Source organism: Euleptes europaea, chromosome 16, assembly GCF_029931775.1.
Source record: "Euleptes europaea isolate rEulEur1 chromosome 16, rEulEur1.hap1, whole genome shotgun sequence".
In the NCBI taxonomy this organism is placed as follows: Eukaryota; Metazoa; Chordata; class Lepidosauria; order Squamata; family Sphaerodactylidae; genus Euleptes; species Euleptes europaea.
In genome coordinates, this window is record NC_079327.1 from 37,287,825 (window position 1) to 37,295,957 (window position 8,133).

Genomic DNA, 8,133 nt, shown 5'->3' on the forward strand with positions numbered 1-8,133 from the left:
GGAAAGGCAGCTTTACTCTGACACCAGATATTATCTCCTAAATCTCAATTTGAAGTGGAGGGAAACTAACATCTGCAGCTGCTTCCCCCTGTTCATTTCCTGCTTATATCATCCATCTTCCTCACCTGCTATAACAACTGAGACTCCAGGTATGTTGCACAGCAGGAGGGAAGAAGGTAGAGTTCTATAAATGGGAATCACCATACCCTTATATGCTCTCACTGAGGCTACAGCTGCTGTGCTTGATCACACACTAGAACCCCTCCACCCCCCTATAATAATATTTAATGACACCAAAGTATCACCAGCATAGTGTAGTGGTTAAGAGCAGTGGTTAGGAGTGGTGGACTCTCATCTGGAGAACTGGGTTTGATTCCCCACTCCTCCACGAGTGGTGGACTCTAATCTGTTGAACTGGGTTGGTTTCCCCACTCCTCCACATGCAGCCATCTGGGTGACCTTGGGCTACAGTTCTTGTAGAGCTCTCTCAGCCTCCTCATCCGCTTGGAATGGGGGGCAATTGCCTGCCAATCCATCTGCTGGATGACAGCAAGGATGTCGTGCATGCACAGCTGCGAGCAACGTGATCCCATCACTTCCGGTTTACTTCCGGAAAGCTGCAGCGTAACGGGACTATTTACCACTCACATTGGGGGTTGAGTGGTAAATCGCCCCGTTGTGCTGCAGTGCTTCCGGAAGTAAACTGGAAGTGACTGGATTGCATTGCTCACAGTCGTGCATGTGCAATCCCTGCCCCCAATATGTCTCAATGGAGGAGAGGGGGAACCTGGCAATCCTAGTTGTCAGCTTTTACCCTGGCCTTCCTGTTGAAGTGGAAGTAACCGTAGCTGCATCTCTTGCTACATGGACACATGAAGCTGTCTTACACTGAAGCAGACTATTGGCCCATCAACATCCTTCACATCATCTACTGCCTGATTGGTTAACACCAGTAGCTATGATGGGTGCAACGTGTAACTTGCAGTATATTTCTTAATAAATTTTTAGGGTACAGAAATTAAAAGGGAACTGGGGAAAGGAAAAAGGGAAGTGATTAAATTTCGATATCTAAGTTCAGTCAATAAGAACTTTACATATCTCCAAGACAAATTAATCTATTATACACCCAATCAAATAGTGTACCTTCTGATGATCATTACATAATCCTACACAAGTATTTATACTGGTGATATATGTTCTTTTAGGTTTTAGTTTGATTAAATCTAGTTGCCCTATTAAATACAATTAACTGGTTTCAGTCATCAAGCATATTTGTCATAGAAGGGTTGCTATTTACATCAAAAATCATCTAATGGCTGCTCATTGATCAAACAGGTTAATTTTGACATTGAGACGAAATCGAATAACTTGCGTATCCATTCTGTCTTTGTTGGGATCTTGGAGTTCTTCCGATATGAAGCGTACAAGATTCACACAGCAGTGGTAGCGTATTGGAAGAATTCTTGTTGGATTGGGCTTATTTGCCTGGGAACAATTCCCAATAACATGGATTTGGGATCTAGTTCGAAGTGCACTTGCAGAATCCTTTGAATAGCTTTATGCACAGTCTTCCAGAATTGCTGGCTCTTTCTGCATGTCCACCATTGGTGGAAAAAAGTCCCTTCAGTCTCTGAGCATTTCCAGCAATTCGCGTGATTTGTTTTTAACATTTTTTGGAGGTCTTTTAGAGAAAGGTACCATCCATAAAACATTTTATACCAATTTTCTCTGATCGCTTGTGAAGAAGAAAACTTGATTCCTGTCGTCCACAAACGTTCCCAAGTCTCCATTGGAATCATCTCACTGAAGTTCTGCATCCATTTGATCATACATACCTTTACCTGTTCAGATGCCGTTTCCACCGTTAATAAAATATGGTATATTTTAGAAAGCAAGTGCTCTTGTGATCTGGTTATTGCTTGTTCAAAGTCAGTCAGCTTTCTCATATTTCCATTGTGGTCATAGTCAACTTTTAGACTGTGGATCACACTATGATAGATAAGCCAAGAGATCTTCCGATTCTCATTTTGAAGTTCCTGTAACAACTTTATATTTCCATTCTTGAAGACCAAGTCTTGGTAAATAAGAAAATCATTGTTTTTCCTGGATGATAAATCTAAATATGCTTGGGCAGGTGACATTATCTTTGGGGCAACTTGCAGTATATTTCTAATAGCACTATCAGATTCAATATTATTTATGCAAGTGGTGGCCTAACCGCATATTACGTAATCCTTGTGGCATGTGCAGATCTGCGATAGGGACTTTTCAATCAGGTGTGTGCTCCATATCCACAATGGGAACCCAATTCTAAGTTGTACAGGGCCCAGTTCAGATTGGGCTTGGGGAAGCATGGGGTAGAAGGGGCTTAAAATTCCCTCCTTCAACAGTTTCTTGTGCTGAAACAGTCTCATGTTGCTATTTGCCCCATTGGGTAACTCCATGTATTCTAGTGGGGCACATTTATGTTTCCTCAACAGTGTAAGCAGTGGCCTCCTGGGCCATTTCAAGTTTAGAAAACAGAGCAGGTTTAAGTACCCTGACCTTATGCAACTCAGCGCCAAACCCAACTTGGCCCCTGTGTGCCTGGGAATTTGTTCCCAGTGGAGAATGCGCTGTGCACATCTTACTGGAACTCCTCAAGGCCGATCCAGACACACTCTGGTGACTGTATGAAGATAGTTTATGGCTCTGCACAAGACATTTACTTGTATTAGTACAGATTAGCACAATGTTAGTATTAGGCCTTCGTTACAAGCCCCCCATTGTATCAAATTTTAGCTTAGCAATATGAAAGACAAGGAAGGGGCTAGTAAGAGAGGAAGAGAGAACGCCAGGCAAATTGTTGACACAGCCTGCCTTTCCCATTGCTACTTATTCATTGGTGATGACAGCAGTGAGGCCATTATGACGGCTTCTGACATGAAGCAGTTAGACAGTACAATTTTTTTGTTCCTTTTTTGTGTCGCTTGCTCAAAACAAAGAAAACGGGAACTAGCTAGTTGTGACAGAACTTTCATTGAGAGATCATCCTTCCTCACACCTATTTTGTAATTCAGACAAGGCCGAACAAACTTTTGGCACACTTACACAAATCCTGTGATTAAACATTTCCTTTTACGCTTTGTGCTGAGTGCTGCTTCTCACACTTTAAAAAAAAAGGATGACATTGTTTTTGCTTCGTCTGCTCTTTGTGGAGGTGCTCAACCAGCCAGCAACTGCATGAACCACAGGGAGAGCAGGAATCCTTATGGTGATGATAGCTAGCCCAAAGCTAGCCCAAGGCTAGTTAAAAAAAAATTCAGTAAATTTCAGGTTTGGGTTTATTGGGAGCAATTTTTTTTTGGTAAACATAAAAAAAAGCCGAATGCCCATACCAGTAAATGCGTATTTCGGCTTATTTCCAGGTTCCCCCCCCCCCCCCACCGCCATTGGGTTCATTATAGTCTATGGGGATTTCCCCCACCCCCCGAAGCTCCTGTGGGGGCATTTTTCAAGGTAGAGACACCAAATTTGCAGCATAGCTGCAAGGGACTCTCCCTAGATGGGCAGTGGAGTTTGGGGGAGTTAGGGACAGGGGGTCCTATTTTACAGGCCCACAAAGGGGTCACCCCCATCCTCCAGGCATTTGCAAGCCAAGCTGTCCATCGGTTTTCAGGTTCAGAAGTTCAGCGTTGCCGAAGACTGACAGAAAGAGCCAATTGGCAGCCTGGTGTGTGACCCTGGGCTAGTTACAGTTCTCTCAGTCTCACCTACTTCACAAGATGCCTGTTATGGGGGGGGGAGGTGATTGTGAGCCTTATGGTAGAGAAAAACGGGGTATAAAAACCAACTCTTCTTCTATCCTTAAGGAAATGTCGTGTTCCCACCACAAAACAATGTACCAACTTTTTCTCAAGGTTTTTGTATATTTGTTTTTTCCACTAGTCAGCTAGATTCCCCACTCCTCCACATGCAGCCTGCTGGGTGACCTTTGGCCAGTCACAGTTCTCTCCAAACCCTCTCAGCCCCACCTACTTCACAAGGTGCCCATTGTTGGGAGTGGGAGGGATTATGATTGTAAGCCACTTTGAGACTCCTTTTGATAGAGAAAAGCGGGGTATAAAGACCAACTCTTCTTCTTCCTTCCAGCATTGTGCCTTTATAGCTGGCATCTTCACTCCCCTAGTTTGCTCCAACCCACCCTGGTAAACAAAATGTTCAGCTTACCCATGGATGAGAGAGCGGAGCAGTGCCTGCACCATCATTTTGGGAGGAGATGCTGTGTCCAAGAGTGAAAGTCTCCCTTGGTTTGGTGGATCTGAAGGACTAGTCTTTCTCCCACCCTCTCTGCCTACATACTCCCCTCCTTTTCTTCTTTGCTGCAGACAGATCCTTCCCCTTTATTTTGTTTTTTAGTGATGATGGTGATGATCCTGCACCTGCTACCAGGTGACACCATTGGGATGATACATTGCTGTCTCCTGGCTACCAAATTTAAGACGAGGGAGATGTAAAAAATCAGACCTATACAAGTCCCTTTGCAAACACAAATGTTGGTTTTAATAATAACAGGGAGGGGGCAGAGAATGCATATGTAGATACTGCCAATGGAGGAAAAGGAAGGAGGTCCTCATGCAATCGATCATTGCAATCTGTCAGGGAGAAGGGGGTAGGGAGAGACAGGAGGGTGACCAAGGAGGAGCCCTCACCCCTTTCTTGGGAAGGGCTGAAGAGAGATATAAACAAATGCCTCAGGAGAAAGGGCAGGATGAATTCTGCTCTCCCCTTGATCTCAAAACCAACTTTAAATCGATAGATTTGGCATATCTAAGAAGATGGAGGTGCAGGTGGTAGTGGTGGGGGAATTGACACATAAAAGGGTGGGAAAATATGCCCCAAATAGTGCATTGCTACATTGGAATATCAGTATTTTAACTGCTAGTGAGGCTTTTAAAAAGGGAGGGAGAATGGAGATTTCAAGGTGAAATAGGAAAAGAGGTGTATGGCCCAGAGAAGGGATGCTTTGTGAGCAAGACTTTATGGAGTGCAACAAATTGCACAGACTCAGCAAAAAAAAAAAAAAAAAAGCCCAACCATCTAGATGAGATTTTTATTGAAACTTCAGCTATCTCAAAAAAATTGATTTGGGTCTCAGCTTGATCCAAATCAATTTTTTTGAGATAGTTTAAGTCTTTAGGCAAGCCAATCATGGATCTTCCAGGTGTGTCTATTAAGTCCTAGGGCCATTATATTAATTATGGTCAAAATTATTCAGTGGTAAGAAGAAAAAAAAGGAATTGTATGTATACTTGGCATTATTCTCCTTTCCAACCTGCCTGGTTGGATAAAGAAGCTGGATTTGGATCCCACAAGCTTTTCTGCAGGTACAAGATAGTACATATGGCAGTCTTGACTGAATCCTCTCCTCTCCCACATCTTCGTGTGTGTGTGTTGAGGGGGGTGTCCTTAATGGACTCCACAGTCTCTTTTTGGGTTATCTTGCACCAGCAGAAAAGCTGGTAGGAGCCAACCCAATGGGTCCAGTTAATATGATGGATATTACGGATTCCGTGGACTGCCAAAAAAACAAATCAGTGGGTTATAGATCAAATCAAACCTGAACTGACCCTAGAAGCTAAAATGACTAAACTGAGGCTGTCGTATTTTGGTCACGTCATGAGACGACGAGTCACGGGAAAAGTCAGTCAAGCTGGGAAAAGTTGAGGGCAGTATGAAAAGTTGAGGGCAGCACCCCCACGGCCTCCTTCTCCTCTGCTTCCCCCAGTCATAGCGGTGCCTTCCCCACCAGGAGAAGCAGCAGCACCTTTCCGCCCACCCAGACCCCACGCATCTCTCTCCCCCTCCTTCCCCTGCCCCCATACCCTCCTCCTCTGCTTCCCCCAGCCCCGGTGGCAGCTGGGGTTTGAGCCCACCTTGCAGCAGCCTGCGGCCTGGAGCCCCAGCCTCAGAAAAGGAGCAGCGGTGGCTCCTTCTGGTGCCAACGACGCAAACTTCAGGCCGGTGGAAGTGGAGGCGGCTGGAAGTTTGTGCTGTTGGCGCTGGAAGGAGCCGCCACTGCTCCTCCTCTGATGCTGGATCTCTGGGCCGCTGGCTGCTGCAAGGTGGGCTCAAACCCCGGCTGCTGCTGGGGCTGAGGGAAGTAAAGGAGGAGGCTGTGGGGGGGGAGAGAGGGGGGGTACGCTGCTGCTGCAAGCAGGGAGTCGACCCAGGTTCTGAAACGCACCATCAAGCTCCTGCGGCTGCAACGACTCTCCCTGGGAAAATCACAACCCTGCACTTGCAAAACCCAGGGAAGAACCAGAATCGGGAGGGTTCATCCCGCAGGCAGGCAATGGCCATGTGTGTGGCCTTGGGAGATTCGCTACACCCGCGGGAGATTTACGGGACAAAATGGCCATGCGTTAAACATCCTCTAGTAAATGTTGCTGATGTTTGGGATGAACAGAGACAGTGACATAGAGAGAGGGTCAGAGTTTCTAGCTGAAGTTTGGGGTGGCTGTTAGGAACGTGCATAGAGATAGCTGATGAAGATCTATATCCTTTAATATAGTTAATATGATCTAATTGCAATCTTTTCCAACATTCGGTAGTGATTGAAAATGCTCAGGTTTGTTATTCTAGTGACTTACTGTATGGTTTTAGTTTTCCAAGAGGAAAGGGTAGCTCAGTGGATATGTTCTTGACAGGGCCCTGTTATCTAACACTCTTAATGTACCTGCCAAACAGATTCATCCCGATGGGCATTTTCTGTGCCACTTACTGTCAAGCACTTCACTACCTCAGTGATTCCCTGCTTCTCCGTTGTATCTTCACGCCAAGCCTGTGAGGTAAGGTGAGAGAGAGAGTGCGTGTGTGAATATCCCATGGTCACTGAATGAGGTTCTGGATGGAAGGAGAATTTGAACCCAGGTTTCTGAAGCTGTAGTCCAACATTCTGCCAACTGCGCTGCATTGGCCCCCACTTGGGGAAAGGGAATACATAACACCATTTAGTACCTTTTCCCATCATGAGCCCAGACATATCATGTGACACATACATCTGGCAACGTCCCTAGCTATGAGCACCACCTGTTATTTTTATAAAAAAAAAACCAAATTGGTCAAACAGGGGAACTGGGAAGTGAGAAGAAATTGCAGAAGCAGGCAAACCAACAAAGAATGTGATGGACACCAAGAGTTTCAGTACCATGACTAACTGTAAAACTGTAGAGCATGAATGGACCCAAATATAAAACAAAACTCAGTTTGCACACCAACAGCCCATGCCTGAAGGGGGTTAGATAGGTGTCTGTCTGCTAGACCTCCACAGAGGTTTCCCGGCTGGGGGGAGGGGGGAATTAAAAATGCATTTTTTAAAAAAATCAATGAAACTCCTCCATGAAGTTACATGGGGCTACGCCAGCCATTTTGCTGGCATAGCAACGCAGCAAGAACCCATAAGGAGGTGCCCGCGCCGGCATCAGGGTGGGTGGGCATTCGCAGGGCACTCCCAGGCCAAAAGGGGTTTGGAAGGTAACATCAGCTCCGCCCCTGGGAACGCCCCCTCATGCCGGCGCAGGCACCCACTTCTGGGTTATTGCTGCCCTGTTATACTATAGACCTGGTTCAGTGAAACCAAGATGGACCAACAAAAATACCACTAGAGAAGACAACCTGCACTTCTTTTCCTTCCAGGAATATAGTTTGCTTTACAGAGAGGGGAACTGGAGGGTTTTTAAAAATGTGAACAAGGCTTACATTTTCAAAATATCTAGGCTACTTTTGCAGTGTTTATAAAGAGGGGGGAGAAGACACAACTGACCAGTAAAAAAAAAACAAATATACAAAAACCGCGAGAAAAAGTTGGAACATTATTTTGTGATAGGAACACGACATTTCCTTAAGGAGAGAAGAAGAGTTGGTTTTTATAGCCCGCTTTTCTCTACCATGAGGCTTACAATTGCCTCCCCCCCCCACCCCACATGCACAACAGGCACCTTGTGGGGTAAGTGGGGCTGAAAGAGACTGAGAAAAATGTAACTAGTCCAAAGTCACCCAGGCTTTATGTGGAGGAATGGGGAATCAAACCCAGTTCTCCAGATTAGTGTCTGCCACTCTTAACCACTACACCATGCTGGCTCTTAGATTGAT